This window comes from Prionailurus viverrinus, chromosome E2 (genome assembly GCF_022837055.1).
Source record: "Prionailurus viverrinus isolate Anna chromosome E2, UM_Priviv_1.0, whole genome shotgun sequence".
In the NCBI taxonomy this organism is placed as follows: domain Eukaryota; kingdom Metazoa; phylum Chordata; class Mammalia; order Carnivora; family Felidae; genus Prionailurus; species Prionailurus viverrinus.
Window position 1 is genome coordinate 14,516,565 of NC_062575.1, and position 22,954 is coordinate 14,539,518.

The 22,954-nt window shown below is 39.1% G+C and overlaps 1 protein-coding gene across 5 annotated transcripts in view; it reads right to left on the reverse strand.

The window, feature by feature from the left end:
• Positions 1 to 22,954, reverse strand: part of HYDIN (HYDIN axonemal central pair apparatus protein) — a 429,838-nt gene that overhangs the window by 175,710 nt on the left and 231,174 nt on the right. The gene's annotated exons all lie outside the window — the stretch shown is intronic.

Genomic DNA, 22,954 nt, shown 5'->3' on the forward strand with positions numbered 1-22,954 from the left:
ACAGTCCAGTTCTCTAACAAGCTTATGCTAATTATCTGCTCTAATCTCCAAATTCTGAGATACCAGCAGAAGGTACAACATCCTTCCTGGAACTTGTAATTTTTAAAGCAAATGTTTTTCAAGTGCAAAGTGTCTATGATGTTATAGTGAGGATAAACAGCTTTCATTAACAAATACAATGTAGGAAGTCATCTTGATTTATATTATTTCATAATAATCAATGGAATTTCGTTTGCTAAAATTCCAAACTTATTTTGAAATATATGACAGGGCTAAATTCTAGAGTTGGAAGTGATGCCCACTAATCTGTTTCCTTTAACCATATAGACCCTCATAGCTCATTCTTTACTCCCTAAAGTCTTTCTTTGGCCAAACGATACCTTTCCACAAAGCCTACCCTGCACATCACATTTTTAATTTCAAACCTTCCCTCAGTACTCCTGATCCCCTTTACCCTGTTCTGTTTTTTTCCCTTAGCACTTATCATCTTCTAACTTAGTGCACAATTAACTTATTTGTCATGCTTGTTTGTCTCCTTGCACTAGGATATATGCTCTCCATAGGAGGGACGTTTATGTTTTTTGTTCTTGTTTGTGTTCACTGATATATCCCCAGCACCTGCAACTATGCCCGGAACATAGTAGATGCTTAATAAATATATGACAAATGAATTAATGTATCTGCCTTTGATGTTAGAAAACCCAATTCTCATCTAAGGCAACTTACCCCAGATTTTAATACCTCAAATTGTTACATATCTCTTCCTTATGTAAAGTGGAGATATACTTTTTTTGTACCTTCCACAACATTGGTATTTGGTCCACTCCCTTGGAGATAAATAGAATAAACTGAAGCTCCCTCTTTACTTAACAGCCCTTCAAATCCTGCATCCCACCTTTAGAAGAAAATCTCATATAGTACAATCAGGCTCCAAAGTTAAGATTTTGGTTAAGGTGTCAAGTCATAAAAAAATGACTAATGCTTATTTAATCTAAAAACATAAATTGTGCTTCCTTGATGGTAATTTATCTGTTTTTTCAGGCTGCTTTTAAGATTTTCTCTTTATGTTTAATTGTGTGTAGGGCAGGTTCTCTGTATGGTATGTAGTTAGTTTATTTGCATATCCTTCTTGGAATTTGCTACTTTTCTAGAATCTGTGGTTTGGTATCTCTTATTTCTGAAAACTTCTCAGCTATTATCTGTTTAAATATTGTTTCTGTCTCATTTTCTTTCTCTTTTCCTTGAATGTATGTGACTTTTCTGATATGTCCTCTCTGTCTCTGCAGACTCCCATCTGCATTTTTCATTCTTTTGCTCTTTGTGTTTCATTTTGTATTTGTTCTGAGCTATCTTCCAGTTCACTAATTCTTTCTTCAGCTGTGTGCAAGTCACTTTTAAACACACCTATTATGTTCTTGCTTTCCCATGTAAACAACAAAAATGTGAGTCAGAAGAGGCTGGGGTAAAGGCACTTCAGGGACAGACACCTAAAGAACAAGATGCTTCTTCAGAGCAGAGGATATTGAAACCCTTTTATTGTAACATGCTTAACTTGAAGCATCTCAGTCACCCTAGATAATGACATCCAGCTGACCAAGAAGAGAAGAAAGAGGAGGGAGAGTCACATGCTGAGATTTTATGTACCAACCCTGAAAGTGTCACACATCACTTCTGCTACTTCCCCTGTACACAACTCAGGCAGCCACCTTAGCTTCAAAAAAGGCTGAGAAATGTCATCTGGCTCTGAATCTAAGAGTAAAAGGGAACAGTTGTGGTGAACTGCTAGCTACTTGCTGTTAAAGCCTCCCTGATGGTTAAGTCTACTACCAAGATCCTTAAGTCTTCCCCCAACTTCCCTGGATCCCAGATTTTGGAAGGCGAAGAATTTACACCATCAGAACACAGAAGCGGGCACATAACTTGGCATTTCAACTCTTATGGGGATTGCAGACCTGGAGTTCCTATCTACCTGTTGTTAGGACAAATAGAAGGGCAGCAAGAAGAGAAAATAAGGAAGTTCTAGGCCAGATGATCTCAGCTGTTGGCCCTTGTTCCCAAATTAGTGGCCTTGGAGCCCTCTACATAGTTTTACTCATTTATGAGACCCAGCTTACAATTAAAACATAAATTGGTGCCATTTTTCTCCTTCTTTCAAAAAAAAAAAAAAAAGATTAGAGAGGGAGAGAGCCAAAGCATAAGAGACTCTTAAAAACTGAGAACAAACTGAGGGTTGATGGGGGGTGGGAGGGAGGGGAGGGTGGGTGATGGGTATTGAGGAGGGCACCTTCGGGAATGAGCACTGAGTGTTGTATGGAAACCAATTTGACAATAAATTTCATATTTAAAAAAAAGCAAATGTCTTTCAGAAGAGGGTTCTGTCAATGTCATCTTTCCCCTTATAACCATTTATTCTCCTCCCCTAGCCAGTAGCATAGGTCAGTCCTCTGTTCACAATGAAGACAGGGTGTCACCAGTATAAGTGCTATTTCAGGTCAGGGGACATTAGTTTTCAATGGATGGGTACCATTTCTATTCTGATTCCTGCTGACACAGGTTGGCAGCTCTGGAAAGAAGACACAAAGTTGCTCTCCAGGGCTGAATTGGTGAGTTTTCTTTTTGATGAAGGTTATTAATCAATGTTTGGCATAAAACCGGGCAGCAAAGTATATCATAGAATCCACGAACAAGGAACACTAAAACACCAACTGCTAAGGTACTGGACTGTCCTCACCCAAAGTCAACCTTTCAACTAGTTGCTCTAGGGGCGCCTGGGTGGTGCAGTTGGTTAAGCGTCTGACTTCAGCCAGGTCACGATCTCGCGGTCCGTGAGTTCGAGCCCCGCGTCAGGCTCTGGGCTGATGGCTCGGAGCCTGGAGCCTGTTTCCGATTCTGTGTCTCCCTCTCTCTCTGCCCCTCCCCCGTTCATGCTCTGTCTCTCTCTGTCCCAAAAATAAATAAAAACGTTGGGAAAAAAAATTTAAACTAGTTGTTTTAACACTCCTGTGTCTCTTTGCTATTTGACTTTTGGGGGATGTCCTTTGCTACTAGGAAGAACTTGGCATATGTGACATTTTCTGTTATTAGGTGACAAATTTGACAGAAAAGGAGTGGATGAATGATAATCAGCATAGCTATGGAGAACATTCCATAATCTTTCAAAACTACAATATAGTAAGACAACAACTGATGGAAATAGGTTAGGAGGGAGGGCTCTGAAGGAAAAGCGATGTGGGTTTAAGTCCCAGCTCCAATGGGTTCTGACTGTTGGGTCTTGGGCGTGTCACTTAACCATGGCTGGCCTCAGTTTTCTCATCTGTAGCCTGGGACACCAACTGCACCTTCTGCATAGCACCGTGGTAATATTTAAATGAGGTAATGGGGGTAAAACTCAGAATAGTGTCTGACAAATAGAAAGTCCTAGCTACTATCATCATTTTACCAAAATATGAAATGCTCCACAAGATGCATAATTATGGGCTCCATAGTATTTGCTAAATATATAGATTATAGAACTGAGAAAACAAAGATGGATGCTAAGAAAGCATATAACATACAATACTCTTGCCAGAAGAGAAGGAGCTTGTAAGGGTTTGTGGCAGGCAGAATTGCAAGTGGCCCTCAAGATGTTTATCTCCTGATGTATAGTTATCCTTCCCAGTTATTTAATCAAACACTAATCTATGTGCTGCTGTGAAGGGATTTTGCAGATAAAGTCAAGATCCTACATCCATTGACTTTAAGGTGGGGAGATTATCGTTAGTGGATCTGATGAGATTTTAGAAGTGATTGGGCTCTTCCTAGTCAAAAGACTTCAGGTGTGAGAGGGGCTATGGAAGGGACCACATGGCAGGGGGCTGTGGGTGTTTCAACAGCAGCTGAGTGCAGACCCTAGGTGGCAGCTAGCAAGAAAAAAGGGGGGCCTCAGTCTCTCACTGCAACGAAATAAATTCTGCCGACAACCTGAGGGGGCCTAGAAGTGAATCTTTCCCTAGTCAAGCCTCCTGAAGAGAATGCAGTTCTACCACTGCCTTGACTTTAGTTTTTTGAGAGCCTAACGAGAGGATCCAGCCAACTCATTGCCAGACTTCTGACCTATCAAAACTGAGATAATAGGGGATCCTGGGAAGATGGCAGCATAGGAGGATGCTGGGCTCACCGCGCATCCTGCTGACCACTTAAATTCCACCTACACCTGCCTAAATAACCCAGAAAACCGCCAGAGGATTAGCAGAACTGAGTCGCCTGAGCCAAGCGCAGACGAGAGGCCCACGGAAGAGGGTAGGAAGGGCCGCGAGGCGGTGCGCGCTCCACAGACTGGTGGGAGGGAGCCGGGGCGGAGGGGTGGCTCGCCGGCCAAGCAGAGCCCCCGAGTCTGGCTGGCAAAAGCGGAGGGGCCGGGCGGACTGTGTTCCGACAGCAAGCGCGACTTAGCGTCTGGGAGGACATAAGTTAGCAGCTCTGCTCGGAAAGCGGGAAGGCTGGAGGACAAAGGGAGGGAGAGCTGCTGAGCCCCCGGACGACAGAGCTCAGTTTGGCGGGGAACAAAGGCACTCGCCAGCGCCAGCTCCCCCGCCCATCCCCCAGCCAAAATCCCAAAGGGAACCAGTTCCTGCCAGGGAACTTGCTCACTCCGCGCAAACACCCAACTCTGTGCTTCTGCGGAGCCAAACCTCCGGCAGCAGATCTGACTCCCTCCCGCTGCCACAGGGCCCCTCCTGAAGTGGATCACCTAAGGAGAAGCGAGCTAAGCCTGCCCATCCTGCCCCCGTGCACCTTGCCTACCCACCCCAGCTAATACGCCAGATCCCCAGCATCACAAGCCTGGCAGTGCGCAAGTAGCCCAGACGGGCCACGCCACCCCACAGTGAATCCCGCCCCTAGGAGAGGGGAAGAGAAGGCACACACCAGTCTGACTGTGGCCCCAGCGGTGGGCTGGGGGCAGACATCAGGTCTGACTGCGGCCCCGCCCACCAACTCCAGTTATACACCACAGCACAGGGGAAGTGCCCTGCAGGTCCTCACCACGCCAGGGACTATCCAAAATGACCAAGCGGAAGAATTCCCCTCAGAAGAATCTCCAGGAAATAACAACAGCTAATGAGCTGATCAAAAAGGATTTAAATAATATAACAGAAAGTGAATTTAGAATAATAGTCATAAAATTAATCGCTGGGCTTGAAAACAGTATAGAGGACAGCAGAGAATCTCTTGCTACAGAGATCAAGGGACTAAGGAACAGTCACGAGGAGCTGAAAAACGCTTTAAATGAAATGCAAAACAAAATGGAAACCAACACGGCTCGGATTGAAGAGGCAGAGGAGAGAATAGGTGAACTAGAAGATAAAGTTATGGAAAAAGAAGAAGCTGAGAAAAAGAGAGATAAAAAAATCCAGGAGTATGAGGGGAAAATTAGAGAACTAAGTGATACACTAAAAAGAAATAATATACGCATAATTGGTATCCCAGAGGAGGAAGAGAGAGGGAAAGGTGCTGAAGGGGTACTTGAAGAAATAATAGCTGAGAACTTCCCTGAACTGGGGAAGGAAAAAGGCATTGAAATCCAAGAGGCACAGAGAACTCCCTTCAGACATAACTTGAATCGATCTTCTGCACGACATATCATAGTGAAACTGGCAAAATACAAGGATAAAGAGAAAATTCTGAAAGCAGCAAGGGGTAAACGTGCCCTCACATATAAAGGGAGACCTATAAGACTCGTGACTGATCTCTCTTTTGAAACTTGGCAGGCCAGAAAGAATTGGCACGAGATTTTCAGGGTGCTAGACAGAAAAAATATGCAGCCGAGAATCCTTTATCCAGCAAGTCTGTCATTTAGAAGAGAAGGAGAGATAAAGGTCTTCCCAAACAAACAAAAACTGAAGGAATTTGTCACCACTAAACCAGCCCTACAAGAGATCCTAAGGGGGACCCTGTGAGACAAAGTACAAGAGGCGTCACTACAAGCATAAAACATAGACATCACAATGACTCTAAACCCATATCTTTCTATAATAACACTGAATGTAAATGGATTAAATGCGCCAACCAAAAGACATAGGGTATCAGAATGGATAAAAAAACAAGACCCATCTATTTGCTGTCTACAAGAGACTCATTTTAGACCTGAGGACACCTTTAGATTGAGAGTGAGGGGATGGAGAACTATTTATCATGCGACTGGAAGCCAAAAGAAAGCTGGAGTAGCCATACTTATATCAGACAAACTAGACTTTAAATTAAAGGCTGTAACAAGAGATGAAGAAGGACATTATATAATAGTTACAGGGTCTATCCATCAGGAAGAGCTAACAATTATACATGTCTATGTGCCGAATACCGGAGCCCCCACATGTATAAAACAATTACTCATAAACATAAGCAACCTTATTGATAAGAATGTGGTCATTGCAGGGGACTTTAACACCCCACTTACAGAAATGGATAGATCATCTAGACACACGGTCAATAAAGAAACAAGGGCCCTGAATGAGACATTGGATCAGATGGACTTGACAGATATATTTAGAACTCTGCATCCCAAAACAACAGAATATACTTTCTTCTCGAGTGCACATGGAACATTCTCCAAGATAGATCACATACTGGGTCACAAAACAGCCCTTGATAAGTTTACAAGAATTGAAATTATACCATGCATGCTTTCAGACCACAATGCTATGAAGCTTGAAATCAACCACAGAAAAAAGTCTGGAAAACCTCCAAAAGCATGGAGGTTAAAGAACACCCTACTAACGAATGAGTGGGTCAACCAGGCAATTAGAGAAGAAATTAAAAAATATATGGAAACAAACGAAAATGAAAATACAACAATCCAAATGCCTTGGGACGCAGCGAAGGCAGTCCTGAGAGGAAAATACATTGCAATCCAGGCCTATCTCAAGAAACAAGAAAAATCCCAAATACAAAATCTAACAGCACACCTAAAGGAACTAGAAGCAGAACAGCAAAGGCAGCCTAAACCCAGCAGAAGAAGAGAAATAATAAAGATCAGAGCAGAAATAAACAACATAGAATCTAAAAAAACTGTAGAGCAGATCAATGAAACCAAGAGTTGGCTTTTTGAAAAAATAAACAAAATTGACAAACCTCTAGCCAGGCTTCTCAAAAAGAAAAGGGAGATGACCCAAATAGATAAAATCATGAATGAAAATGGAATTATTACAACCAATCCCCCAGAGATACAAACAATTATCAGGGAATACTATGAAAAATTATATGCCAACAAATTGGACAACCTGGAAGAAATGGACAAATTCCTGAACACCCACACGCTTCCAAAACTCAATCAGGAGGAAATAGAAAGCTTGAACAGACCCATAACCAGCGAAGAAAGTGAATCGGTTATCAAAACTCTCCCAACAAATAAGAGTCCAGGACCAGATGGCTTCCCAGGGGAGTTCTACCAGACGTTTAAAGCAGAGATAATACCTATCCTTCTCAAGCTATTCCAAGAAATAGAAAGGGAAGGAAAACTTCCAGACTCATTCTATGAAGCCAGTATTACTTTGATTCCTAAACCAGACAGAGACCCAGTAAAAAAAAGAGAACTACAGGCCAATATCCCTGATGAATATGGATACAAAAATTCTCAATAAGATACTAGCAAATCGAATTCAACGGCATATAAAAAGAATTATTCACCATGATCAAGTGGGATTCATTCCTGGGATGCAGGGCTGGTTCAACATTCACAAATCAATCAACGTGATACATCACATTAACAAAAAAAAAAAGAGAAGAACCATATGATCCTGTCAATCGATGCAGAAAAGGCCTTTGACAAAATCCAGCACCCTTTCTTAATAAAAACCCTTGAGAAAGTCGGGATAGAAGGAACATACTTAAACATCATAAAAGCCATTTATGAAAAGCCCACAGCTAACATCATCCTCAACAGGGAAAAACTGAGAGCTTTTTTCCCTGAGATCAGGAACACGACAGGGATGCCCACTCTCACCGCTGTTGTTTAACATAGTGCTGGAAGTGCTAGCATCAGCAATCAGGCAACAAAAGGAAATCAAAGGCATCAAAATTGGCAAAGATGAAGTCAAGCTTTCGCTTTTTGCAGATGACATGATATTATACATGGAAAATCCGATAGACTCCACCAGAAGTCTGCTAGAACTGATACATGAATTTAGCAAAGTCGCAGGATACAAAATCAATGTACAGAAATCAGTTGCATTCTTATACACTAATAATGAAGCCACAGAAAAACAAATAAAGAAACTGATCCCATTCACAATTGCACCAAGAAGCATAAAATACCTAGGAATAAATCTAACCAAAGATGTACAAGATCTGTATGCTGAAAACTATAGAAAGCTTAGGAAGGAAATTGAAGAAGATATAAAGAAATGGAAAAACATTCCATGCTCATGGATTGGAAGAATAAATATTGTCAAAATGTCAATACTACCCAAAGCTATCTATACATTCAATGCAATCCCAATCAAAATTGCACCAGCATTCTTCTCGAAACTAGAACGAGCAATCCTAAAATTCATATGGAACCACAAAAGGCCCCGAATAGCCAAGGTAATTTTGAAGAAGAAGACCAAAGTAGGAGGCATCACAATCCCAGACTTTAGCCTCTACTACAAAGCTGTAATCATCAAGACAGCATGGTATTGGCACAAAAACAGACACATAGACCAATGGAATAGAATAGAAACCCCAGAACTAGTCCCACAAACGTATGGCCAACTCATCTTTGACAAACCAGGAAAGTATATCCAATGGAAAAAAGACAGTCTCTTTAACAAATGGTGCTGGGAGAACTGGACAGCAGCATGCAGAAGATTGAAACTAGACCACTTTCTCACACCATTCACAAAAACAAACTCAAAATGGATAAAGGACCTGAATGTGAGACAGGAAACCATCAAAACCCTAAAGGAGAAAGCAGGAAAAGACCTCTCTGACCTCAGCCATAGCAATTTCTTACTTGACACATCCTCAAAGGCAAGGGAATTAAAAGCAAAAATGAACTATTGGGACCTTATGAAGATAAAAAGCTTCTGCACAGCAAAGGAAACAACCAACAAAACTAAAAGGCAACCAACGGAATGGGAAAAGATATTTGCAAATGACATATCGGACAAAAGGGCTAGAGTCCAAAATCTATAAAGAGCTCACCAAACTCCACACCCAAAAAACAAATAACCCAGTGAAGAAATGGGCAGAAAACATGAATAGACACTTCTCTAAAGAAGACATCCGGATGGCCAACAGGCACATGAAAAGATGTTCAGCGTAGCTCCTCATCAGGGAAATACAAATCAAAACCACACCATATATCACCTCACGCCAGTCAGAGTGGCCAAAATGAACAAATCAGGAGACTATAGATGCTGGTGAGGATGTGGAGAAATGGGAACCCTCTTGCACTGTTGGTGGGAATGCAAATTGGTGCAGCCACTCTGGAAAACAGTGTGAAGGTTCCTCAAAAAATTAAAAATAGACCTACCCTATGACCCAGCAATAGCACTGCTAGGAATTTATCCAAGGGACACAGGAGTACTGATGCACAGGGGCACTTGTACCCCAATGTTTATAGCAGCACTCTCAACAATAGCCAAATTATGGAAAGAGCCTAAATGTCCATCAACTGATGAATGGATAAAGAAATTGTGGTTTATATACACAATGGAGTACTACGTGGCAATGAGAAAGAATGAAATATGGCCCTTTGTAGCAACGTGGATGGAACTGGAGAGTGTGATGCTAAGTGAAATAAGCCATACAGAGAAAGACAGATACCATATGGTTTCACTCTTATGTGGATCCTGAGAAACTTAACAGAAACCCATGGGGGAGGGGAAGGGAAAAAAAAAAGAGGTTAGAGCGGAAGAGAGCCAAAGCATAAGAGACTCTTAAAAACTGAGAACAAACTGAGGGTTGATGGGGGGTGGGAGAGAGGGAAGGGTGGGTGATGGGTATTGAGGAGGGCACCTTTTGGGATGAGCACTGGGTGTTGTATGGAAACCAATTTGACAGTAAACTTCATATATTGAAGAAAAAAAAAAGAAACTGAGATAATAAATTCGTCTGTGTTAAGCCACTAAGTTTGTGGTAATTTGTTACACAGCAATAGAAATCTAATACGGGGTTTCACATATTTGTTCAAAAGATGATAAAAATGAGCTTTCCTAAGCCTTCCAGCAAAACTTTAGCAACAGCTGCCTCTGTTTGTTTTTCTGTGAATTGGGGGGGTAAAAAGCCAGAGCCCATGAACAATGCATACAGAAGGTTAGCACAAGCAAGTGCATACAACCATGAGAGATGGAGAGATGGTAATCTTTTGCAATTCAGAATCCCATGCCCTCTGGTGATTAGTGCCATGCCCAGAGGTTTCACATGTCCAAAGATAACATTTGCTTTTTATTTGACAATAGGGCACTAGTGCACTTCTTAGGCAGCGCTCAGCTCCCAAGGTAATACAGCTGGAGCTTTTGTAAGTTTCCTTATGGTGTATTTAATATTTGCCATGAAAGACAGAAATGCATGCTATTGTTTGCACATGTCATTTCAATAATAAATGAGAGTGAATATACTTAGGCAGACCTCCTGTTCCACCGTGCTAATGACCATGAAGCTTGAAGAAAATTGTGCACTTTCTTCAGAATGATTTGTTTGCCAGTTGAAATCTGCAAGAATTTCCTTCCATGGAATGAGGAGACACAAATAACAACAGGAACCAGTGTGCAGAGCTAGGGGTTTCTTTGGATTAATACTATTATCTCAGCGGACGATCAGTTCTTTGTGGAACAAGAACAATGAACAGTCACCAAGGCCTTTCTCCTTTTCGACTGCTAAATGGTATCTCGAGTCATTTGATTCTCTTCCCTGAAGTGAGTCACTTTGCTAGTTAAGGCAATTAACTGGAAATTAGGGGAGGAAGTATAAAAGAAATGATGCCAGAGCTTTACAAAAGAGGCAGTAGAGGGTAATGTTTAAAAGAGTGGGCTTTGAAGTCACATGACCTGGTGGTCAGCTGTGGACTCTGCCATTGGTAGCCAGGTGATCCAGGATTAAAATCTAGGTTTCAGTCTCCTCATCTTTTAAATGTGCTGCTTGAAGATGAAATAAAAGGGGTGCCAAGCATCTAGCACTTTGTCTGCCACAGAGTAAATTCTCAATAAGTGGTGGATATTATTAATGTTACCTATCAAAAGTTCACTTCCAGTTCTCCTTCCTGCGTGTGCCCTCCCCAATACATATTATTGACATGGTTCTTTTTCACAGGCCTGATCCTGTTCCTCTCCTGCTGAAGACACCGGAGGGCTCTCCAAAGTCTGGACCAGTGATGTTGAATTCTTTATCCCTTTGAGAATGCTATGGAATTCTCATACACGCGCGTGTGTGCACGCACACACACACACACACACACACACACTTCTTCCTAAACGTTACGTATAATTTCCAGGGCTCATGGTGGATATTTGTCACTTTTTCTGTTTGAAACATGGCGGCCTGCAATCAAGACTGGTATATCAGACAGGAGGCTTTGGTCTGGAGAATCTATTCCAAATTCTTCAGGAAAGGGCCCCAACGTACTTCTTCAGGCTTACTTCCTAGGCACTGTCAATTTCCAACATGCACCCTTGGCTTCGGCCACACCAGCTCATTCACCCTTCCCAAGTGTACTGTAATCAACGTTGCACTTAACTAGGCTACACTCTGCAAATGAACACTCCATTTCCCTGACTTCCTCCTCCTTATCCTTCAAGTCTCTACTCAAATGTTTTACCTATGAACATTTTAAATTTTATATTGGAATTAATCACTTCCTCCCCTGTGGTTACATATCATAGCACAGTGCATTGTAGTACTGTATAGGTTGTGGATTCATTTCTGTGTTTTGAGATTGCAAACTCTTCGAAGAAAGAGACCATTCTATATGCTTTTATGCCTCTAGATACAGTTAGCACAGTACCAAGAAGGGGAAGGGTGTTCAAAAAATATTTTTTGGTCAATAAATACATGAAAAATGTTCAGCCTTACCTGTAAGCCAAAGAAACACTAACAATATAACATTTTTTTCATCTGTCAGATTTGGCAAGAACAAATAAACTTCTGGCAAGGGTCTGGGAGAGGGTGACATTCTTCAACTCTGTTGGGGATGGGCCATAAACTGGTATACCTTTTCTGGGAGATAATTTCATGTTATATCAAGATTTTTAGTCGTGGGGGCGCCTGGGTGGCGCAGTCGGTTAAGCGTCCGACTTCGGCCAGGTCACGATCTCGCGGTCCGTGAGTTCGAGCCCCGCGTCGGGCTCTGGGCTGATGGCTCAGAGCTTGGAGCCTGTTTCCGATTCTGTGTCTCCCTCTCTCTCTGCCCCTCCCCCGTTCATGCTCTGTCTCTCTCTGTCCCAAAAATAAATAAACGTTGAAAAAAAAAATTTTAAAAGATTTTTAGTCGTGTTCATGCCATATGACCCAGGAAATGCATTATTAGAAGTCTACTCTAAGGAAACAGGAATGTGATCAGCAATTAGGACATGAGCATTGTTTACAGTGGTGAAAAACTGAAAACTACCAATAGGGGATTAATTAAATCAACTGTGGTAGAGCCAAGTGATGCAATAAAATCAGTCACTGAAAATGATCTGAACATGGATATTTCTTAATAATTCACATCAAAAGCGACTACACTACAGTGTTGAATAAAAATAGCTGGTAGTTAAAAAGTATTATCACATGGGAGGGGGTAAGAATGCACAAACGCACATACACAGTAACGTTTCAGGAGATATACATCAAAAGTTTAACAGTGGTTATATGCATGGTGGCACTATGAGTGATTTTTTTCTTCCTCCATGTGTTCTATAAGGATAAAGTCAATTGAATAACAAGAAGACACACACTAATACTTACTGAATAAAGAACTCATCCTAAAAGGCTATGATCACTCTCTTTAGAGTCCATTTAATTTTAACTTTGTTTTCTCTCTTGCTTCCATTTCATTCCCAGTTCCTTTCTTTCTAAGAAGTTTTTCTTTGTAAATAAATAATACATGTACACAGTATAAAATTCAGATGAGTATAAGAGAAGAGTCTCTTTCTTTCCTGTCTGTTCATGGCCACTAGCTGCCATCCCAAGAGGCAGCCAATGTTGCTGCTTTTCTGCATATCTTTCCAGACATACTTCATGACTTAAAAAAAAGCACATTTGCACATGTACTACTTTTTCTTACACAAATGGTAGCATACTATAATACTGTCCTGCAGTATGACTTAAATTTGTAAGTGCTATTTTTATGAAATGTATACCTACAAATAATTTGCAAAGTCAAATGGTTCTAAAAAAAAAACATGAAAAGCAGTAGTCCCTTGAACCCACTCTCCCACCCTTCCCCATTAGTTCCATGGTTGTCCATTAAGTGGAAGCAACCACTGTCAATTCCATTTGCATTTGTCTTTTGATGTTTGCCTTCCTCTCATCTACTGCTACTTCTTAATTTTTCAGTTTGAGCATTATCAATTTACTCCTCTCTATAGGAGACAATGACAGCTCTCTTCTCTCCCTCTTTCCCGTCCCTTTCTTTCTCTCCTTTACTTTCTTCTCCCCATCCTCTCAATATAGTTAAAACCTATTTTCTGGTGAGAATCTATACCAGTATGGGAATGCAAATACTATTCACGGCTGAGCCATGAAAGCATACTATGATTGCAATTTCTTTCTTGTACAACTTTTATTTTCTAAGGAATTATTGCCTTGTATTTGCTTGTTTTTTAAATGTATCTATCATGGACTCGCCCCCAAACTCTCAATCAAAGGAGGAAATATCCTCTCAATAGATTCAGAAACATCAGATTTTCTATCAGTTCCATTTTCTTAGAGACAAATCTCTCCTGACCCATCTGTTCTGCAATTTCCTTCTGGACTGGCTGCTCTCTGGGCCTGCAGTACAGCTGGCTTCCTAAGAAGGCCATGCAGCATCCTGTGCATTCCTTGAGCTTCTCTCCTGTGTCTGAGCCCCTGTATCCTGGATCTTGTTTCCCTCACTTTGGTGGGGAACATTCTTCAGTACCTTCCCAAGAAAGGATTCATGGGGGGTAAATTTTTTGAGATCTTGCATCTCTAAAATGTCATCATTCTATCCCTGTGCTTGATTAGTCTTTGGGCTGGATGATGAATTCAAGAATAAGATTTATTTTCCTTCAAAGTCTTTTTTTTTCTCTCCCAGTGTTGCTCTCTAGAAGTTTGATGCCACTCTGATTCCTGATTTGTTTTTTGACCACTAATTTTTTCCATCTGGAATTTAATGATGTGTCTTCACATGGGCCTATTTTCATCAATTATGCAGTGTATTTGATGACTCTTTTCCATAAATCCCTCTCTGTTAGTTCTGGATATATTCTTTGAATTATTTCCTGTATAATCTCCTAACCTCCATTTTTTCATTTGTTCTTTCTAGAACTGCTTATTTGCATCTTTGAACTGCTGAACACATTATCTAATTTTCTAATCTTTCTACCCTCATTTCTAGATTTTTCTCATGTTGTTCTACTCTCTGATAGCTTCTCAATTTTATTTTCGATTCTTTTATCAAAATTTTAATTTACGTGATTGTATTTTTAACTTTTATGAGCACACTTTTGTTGCTCTTTTTTTTTTTTTAAACTAACATCCTCTTCTTGTTCATGGGCACAAAGTCATAGTCATCTTTTATTTTCCTGAGATTCTTCTCACTGTATTGCCTTTGTTTCCTCCAAGTTCTCAATTTTACGTTTTCTAGTTTCTTGCTTCTGCATTACAGGCTTTCTTGGTGCAGCTTAAAGTTAAGTACTTACATTTAAGAGTGAAGCACTAAAACTGTTATGTGCTTGGGAAGCAGTCAGCTAAGGGCCCCAGATATTTTAGAGCCCAACTATCAGTTTATTTCTGCCTTTCCTTGTGGCTGGTGAAATTGCCCTGAGAATATTCCAATCTTCTGCCCATGTTCTGGGGATTGAGGGAGAAGGGGATTGGAGCGCTACCTTTCAGTATTAAGACTCTTGTAGTCCTCTTATTTTCACACTGGCATCCTGCTCTCAGCAATGCCTGAGAAGTCAGCAGCCAGTTTACTAATATTCCTTTTAAGATAAACTGTCTTTTTGTTTCTGGCTACCTTTAATATCTACTCTTTGGTCTTAAGTAATCTTACTATATTGTGTTTAGATGTGGTTTTCTTTATATTTATCTTGCTTTCTGTTTATAATGCTTTTTAAATCTGGTTTTATGTCCTGGCCATTATCTCTTCTGCTCCATTCTCTTCTCTCCTTCTGGTACTCCAATAACTATACTCCTTGTGTGTATTTGTTTGTTTGACCAACTCTTCTACATTTTTCATCCTTTTATCTCTCTGCATTGAATTTTGGGTAGTTTCTTCTGACCTATCTTCCACTTCCACAATTCTCTCTTCATCTATATCTAATAGGCCATTAAACCCATTTATTGAGTCCCTAATTTCAATTGTATTTTTTAGGTCTTCATTTCTATTCGTTCTCTTTTATACTTTGCATATCTCTACCAAAGTTTAAAATTTTGCCTTTTAGTTCCTGGAGCGCATTAAGTATATTGTAGTTTTCTATTCAGTAGTCTTATCTCCTTGTATGCCTGGTTATTTTAAAATTAACTGTTGGATACTGTACACAAAAACTGTAGATACACAAAATACTTTGAATCTTAAAATAATGTTTTCTTTCTTTGATGAGAGTAATATATATTTGCCTATAGGAAAGATGTAGGGAGAACTAGCATTTCTAGATGTCCTTTATCCAGTTAAGAGATTAAAATGTTTTAAAATGAGGATCTGTACTACTTTACCTTTGTTCCCAGGGTGTAGCTTTTCAGAGTCCTACCCGAAAGGCTGAGAGTTTTACCAAGTATGTCCTCCAATTTTTATCTCTTTAGTCAGTCCTGATTTCAATTTTTATTTTCATAGGCCAGTGACTTTTATGAATGTTCTTTTCAGTTTTCTTTTTTTTTTTTTTTTAAGATTTCGTTTTTAAGTAATCTCTACACCCAACATGGGCCTCAAACTCACAACCCCAAGATCAAGAGTTGTACACTCTACTAACTGAGCCATCCAGGTGCCCTTCTTTTCAGTTTTACAACCTCTGCTGGAACTACATAGGAAAAAATAGTACCAAATGCTGAGCATATATCTCTTTGTTTCCTGTTTCTTTTTGTTTGTCACTGGTTTTGTTGCTCTCTAATTCCCTTAAATTCACAATTTTTTATGTTTTGCTAAGATTTTCTCCTCATTCTTAGAGGGAAGTAGTTTGGCATAATAGATTGAATAGGAAGCGCTTGGTCACTGATCTGCTGAGACTTACTAGGGGTCAAATAATAGCCCTACCTCTTGATTTCCCTGTTTGTGGGGGGAAAAGTCTATAAGAATTTTAAGGCCAGCTAAGTTTGGTTGCATGAGGAAAGCAGGTATACGTAATTTACATTGCTTTTAAGTAATATGTACCAAGAATCTTTTCAGGCTACTAGGATATATCTTTGAACAAGGACTTTAATGTTCTTTCTGAAAGTCATTGCCTTCTCAAAACTCAGTGAAAGGTGTCAGATCAAACACAAGGCATGAAGATAGTTAAGTAAAAGGAAAGAAGACAGCTCCTGAGCATGTAGACATGATTTACACAGGTTCCAGGGAGCATCTATACAATTAAATGAATAAATAAGCTCCAAGGATATAGAGAATCAGAAAAGTATTGAAGTTGACATTTCTAAATAGAAACTTATTTTCTAATAAACCTTTTCTTTGATGTGGAAGAACATATATTTATTCATTAATACAAATATTTTCTACTTTACAAGGTGGCTTCATGTCAAAAATTTAGAGAACCAAGCAAAGAGTGAGGAAAAAGGCGGCATCAGAACTACCATTTCATAGAGCTCTGTACTATATGGATCAGTTAGTTTGAATCCTAAGGTCCTCTCTGAGTGTACCTTATTTGTTTTTTTCTTTTTTATCTAAGGAAAAATATATAAAATATCTTAAGATATAGTGTCATAAATATTTAAGTCTTACCACAAGTCATTTCACCTAGATGTTTTTGTCTCTCAACATTAATAGTCAAAGCTAGCATTTATTGAATGCCAAATGCTTATTTTTCGCCTGGCACTCTCTCTATATATTAACATGTTTAATCTTCTGGATGCCATTTTTAGTTCCATTTAAAGGCAAGGAACCAAAGTCTTATAAAGGTTAAATAATTTTCCCAGAGCTCATGTGTGTAGAGTTAGGACTTCATTCCAGATCTGTCTGATTCCCAACATCCTTACTCTTGATAGTACAGAATACTACTTCAACACTCATATACTAAGCAACTCTTTGTTGAGTGAATACCACATGTAAGACAACTGTGTGTGACACATGACCATGCCTGGTCTCAGATAATACTTCCCTTACCTCTCAAATACATCCTGATTTAATGTTCTAACATCCCACAGGGGAATTTTCTCTTCTAAAGTATGAGACTTAATGCTGCATAAACAATTTCATCACAAATGACATTAAAAAAGACATACCCCAACTGCCATCCTATGGAGAGCTCCACCATGTCATATATGCCCCTCCAGTCTCTGTCCTTGTGCTTGTGACAAGGAAGATGAAATGAGAGTAGTAAAAAGTTATTATTTTCTCCCTGATAAACATATAATTTCAACATACGTGTGTTGGGGATTTCATACTATTAAGAAACCTTTACACCATACTACTTAATGCATATCTTCTTATCTTTGTTAATTGTATAAAAGTGTTTATTTCATTTTATACTAGCCTATTATTGAATATGACTGTCTACTGTCAGTGCACAATCAGAATAGATTCTTCAGTTGATAACGACAATAGCCATCCCTTAATAGAGACATTGGTTGGTATCTTAGTTAGTTAAGGTTTTTCTAAAGAATACCAAACACTGGGTGGTTTATAAACAACAGAAATTTATTTCTCATAGTTCTAGAGGGTGGAAGTCTGAGATCAGAGTGTCAATATGGTCAGGTTTTGGTGAGAGCCCTCCTCCAGGTTGCAGATGGCCATTTTTCTCATTGTATCCTCACATGATAGAAAAGGTGAGAGCTCTCTGGGGTCTCTTTTATAAGGATGCCAATCACATTTATGAGGACTCTACCTTCATGACCTAATTACCTCCCAAACCCCTCATCTCCTTATATCATCATATTGGGGGGGATGATTTCAATATATGAATTTTGGAGGGACACAAACATTTAGTGCATAACAATTGGCTAGATGATGCTGCTGGTAATGGGGAAGTAGTTATAAATTTTTATGGAGGAGAGAAGGTGGAATTTGGAAAAAAACCACATCTGATCCATATAAAGGAAGTTTACCTTAATCTCCCTCTGTGGTGACAAGTATTAACTGTATGACTGAATAATAATTAATTAGAAAAAACAATTTGCTAAAGCTAATTAATAGCTGGGACAGGCAAAATGAAGATGGAAAGTCTTGCAAAGCATGCAAGAAACTAATATATTTTTCTTTTATTTTCTAGATAGCCCTTTAATGACAAGGGAACAAAAATTCCTCCTTCCATTCTGGTTTAGCTTACACTTAAACTAATCATATTCAATCAGTAGAGCTGTATTTCTAAATTCAGGGAAGGTGCTGACCCATCATGTTACCTAACATTCATCTACAGCTTTCTTTTTCTCAGTGTGGTTTATAATCAATATGACCTACTGGAATCCATCTTCTGGGTTTTGCATTTAGCTCTGCCAAAGTAAAAGAAGTCTCAAGTAAGAGTTGGGGTAAGAGGCTCACAGCTCTCTGTCAAGCACAAACCTTTGCTTCTGTAAGCCTCTTGATATTATTGTCACTGGTATCCTCTCATCACTGAATGAGTCTCTTGCAATGGTTCAGGAAAAGCAGAATCCATTTTGGAATGGCTGTGACATTTATGTGTTAAAGAAAAGATGCCCACCATGATAAACCAGAATGTTATTCTCTTATTTACCTATTCTTGTGAGTTTATTTTATAGATTTTTCATAGCTAGGGCAAAGATATAAGAATTCTGCTCTCTTATGTCAAGTGAAGACACATTTCACCACTCTTTTGTAAGTACTCACTGATAGTTTATAAAGCACTATAAAAATTAGTTAAGAGGATGGACTATAAATCAGTGAGTTCAAGCTTTAAAGCATGCCTTTCACTCTAACACACAGAAAAAAAAGAAATAATATTTTGAAACAAGGAAGAACCAGGCATAGTTATACTCAAAAACAAAATTAACATTGTGTGTAACAGAAGCAATAAGAAGGTCCTGAAGCCACAGACATCCTGGGCTGTAGGTCCTGAAATCAGTAAAAGCTTGAGGGGTAAAACTGAAAACCAAAAAGATCCTTCAGGAAGTAAGGGTTCCAGGGTTCCCAGCCAAAAGAGCTTCCCTGCATTTGAAAGGATGTCAAACAAAACTGTGATCTTCCCAAGGTAATAGTCTACACACAGACGTGTGCCAGTGGTGGTGGTGAAGTAAAAGCTGTCATACAGACAGGCCCTATGTAAGCCACTGGAAAAAGCCATATTTTTCCAATATCCCCACAGGATAAAAAAGGCTCAACACCTGATTCTGGACTAGTGATATTTGTCCAAGGTGAAGGCAAATGTAAAAATGTTAGACAGGGAGATAAGACTACTGAGAATTAGAAAAAATATACTTCACACCAGATTAATCTATCATTAAAATTCTAAATGCTAAGAAGGACATTTGGAAACAATCGGCAATTGAATTCATTCTTGAGCAATCAATAGAACTAATTGAAATTGATTAGAAAATGTTTCTGAGATCCTCAAAGATATGCAGAGTAGGATAATATATATAAAACAAGTATTATGAAACAAAAACAGATATTAATCAAGAATAGTGGTTATGAATAATCAATTATAAATCTTGGAATTGAAAAATATAGTCAAATTAAACTAAAAAATTAAATGAGATAAACTTTACATTTGCCAAAAATCAAAGACAGAATTTGTAAATTGGAGCATAGGAGGCAGCACAGAGATAAAGAGATGAAAGATATGGATGAAAAATAAAAATAGACATGTAGAATTGTGGTGGAACGTGTGTGTGTGTGTGTGTGTGTGTGTGTGTGTGTGTGTGTTTCTCAAAGTAGGAGAAATAGAAGGATTGGAAAACAAGAAATATTTGAGGAGATAATGACAAAAACTTTCCAGTATTTAGAAGGGTCAAATCTTTTGATGCATTAAAGAGAAATCTAAGAAAATGAAGGATAAGAACACAGTCTTAAAAGCGCCTTGTGAGAAAAACAAATTACCTAAAAAGGAGTAATAATTATACTAACAATGAAATTTTATCAGCAACTAACAATAATCAGGCTAGCAATGGAATTTTATTGGTGCCAGAGATCAATCTTCAAAGAAATAAAAACTTGTAAAATAGAATTTCATACTCAGCTAAACTATCATGCAAGAGTGAAGGTGAAATCCAGATATAGTCAAACATACATAAACAATGAGACCTCTAGCACAGAACCTAGAAGGATATAATTTAGCAAGAAGAAATATAAACCAAGTAGGAAGCAGAGAGATACAAGGGGAAAAAAAGAATAAAGAAAAATCACCAAACTATTTTTGTAACTAGTGAGTAGAAAACTACCAACTGACTAAAACCAACAACTTTGTGGTAAAGATGAGAAGATCCAAAATTCTACACAATAATAAAAATATTACAGAAGTGGGGAAAGATCAAGAGATAATAAATGTGTGATGGGGTCCTCATCTTATTCTTGAGGAGGACAAAGTTACTAAATTCTTTCATTAGTGTTAGAAAAAGATACGATTTATTTCTTTTTTTTTTTAATGAAATTTATTGACAAATTGGTTTCCATACAACACCCAGTGCTCATCCCAAAAGGTGCCCTCCTCAATACTCATCACCCACCCTCTCCTCCCTCCCACCCCCCATCAACCCTCAGTTTGTTCTCAGTTTTTAACAGTCTCTTATGCTTTGGCTCTCTCCCATTCTAACCTCTTTTTTTTTTTTTCTTCCCCTCCCCCATGGGTTCCTGTTAAGTTTCTCAGGATCCACATAAGAGTGAAACCATATGGTATCTGTCTTTCTCTGTATGGCTTATTTCACTTAGCATCACACTCTCCAGTTCCATCCACGTTGCTACAAAAGGCCATATTTCATTTTTTCTCATTGCCATGTAATATTCCATTGTGTATATAAACCACAATTTCTTTATCCATTCATCAGTTGATGGACATTTAGGCTCTTTCCATAATTTGGCTATTGTTGAGAGTGCTGCTATGAACATTGGGGTCCAAGTGCCCCTATGCATCAGTACTCCTGTATCCCTTGGATAAATTCCTAGCAGTGCTATTGCTGGGTCATAGGGTAGGTCTATTTTTAATTTTCTGAGGAACCTCCACACTGCTTTCCAGAGCAGCTGCACCAATTTGCATTCCCACCAACAGTGCAAGAGGGTTCCCGTTTCTCCACATCCTCTCCAGCATCTATAGTCTCCTGATTTGTTCATTTTGGCCACTCTGACTGGCGTGAGGTGATACCTGAGTGTGGTTTTGATTTGTATTTCCCTGATAAGGAACGACGCTGAACATCTTTTCATGTGCCTGTTGGCCATCCGGATGTCTTCTTTAGAGAAGTGTCTATTCATGTTTTCTGCCCATTTCTTCACTGGGTTATTTGTTTTTTGGGTGTGGAGTTTGGTGAGCTCTTGATAGATTTTGGACTCTAGCCCTTTGTCCGATATATCATTTGCAAATATCTTTTCCCATTCCGTTGGTTGCCTTTTAGTTTTGTTGGTTGTTTCCTTTGCTGTGCAGAAGCTTTTTATCTTCATAAGGTCCCAGTAATTCACTTTTGCTTTTAATTCCCTTGCCTTTGGGGATGTGTCGAGTAAGAGATTGCTACGGCTGAGGTCAGAGAGGTCTTTTCCTGCGTTCTCCTCTAAGGTTTTGATGGTTTCCTGTCTCACATTTAGGTCCTTTATCCATTTTGAGTTTATTTTTGTGAATGGTGTGAGAAAGTGGTCTAGTTTCAACCTTCTGCATGTTGCTATCCAGTTCTCCCAGCACCATTTGTTAAAGAGGCTGTCTTTTTTCCATTGGATGTTCTTTCCTGCTTTGTCAAAGATGAGTTGGCCATACGTTTGTGGGTCTAGTTCTGGGGTTTCTATTCTATTCCATTGGTCTATGTGTCTGTTTTTGTGCCATGATTTATTTCTTAACAATGTGAGGAGAGCTACTTAAATAAAATAAATAAGTTCTATAGCTTTCAAACTAATATAGGAAAAATGTATGAGAGGTAGTAGAGGTTGGAGGAGGGCTTGGAGAAAATTCATCAATCCAATACAAAGCAAAAAAAGAAATAAAGAAGGAAAAAAAAGCATAGTATATAGGAAATGATAGGGTAGAAGTGAGTTCATATACATCAACAATCACAATAAATTTTTAAAAATCTTGGTATGGTAAGTTGAATAATGGGCCTTTAAAGATGTCCATGTCCCAACCTCTGATATCTATGAATATGTTGCCTCACATGACAAAAGGGACTTTTAGATGTGATTAACGATTTTGAAATATCCTCATATGAAATATCCTTATATGAAAGAGGCAAGAGGGTCAGAGTCAGAGAGAGATAAAGGGATGGAAACAGATGTCAGGGAGTAGAAAAGATGGTACACTGGTGGCTTTGAAGATGGAGGAAGAGGCCACAAGCCAAGGAATGCAGGTGGTCTCCAGAAGCTATAAAAGGCAAGGAATCAGATTCTTCTCCAGAATCTTAAAAAAAGTACACAGTCTTTTATCAAAACATTTAGACTAATGTCTTCCAGAATTATAATAAATATATTACTGTAATAATATGAAACCAAGATACTTGTCAATTAAATGACTGAGTCTATCATCAGATTTTTATTTTTATT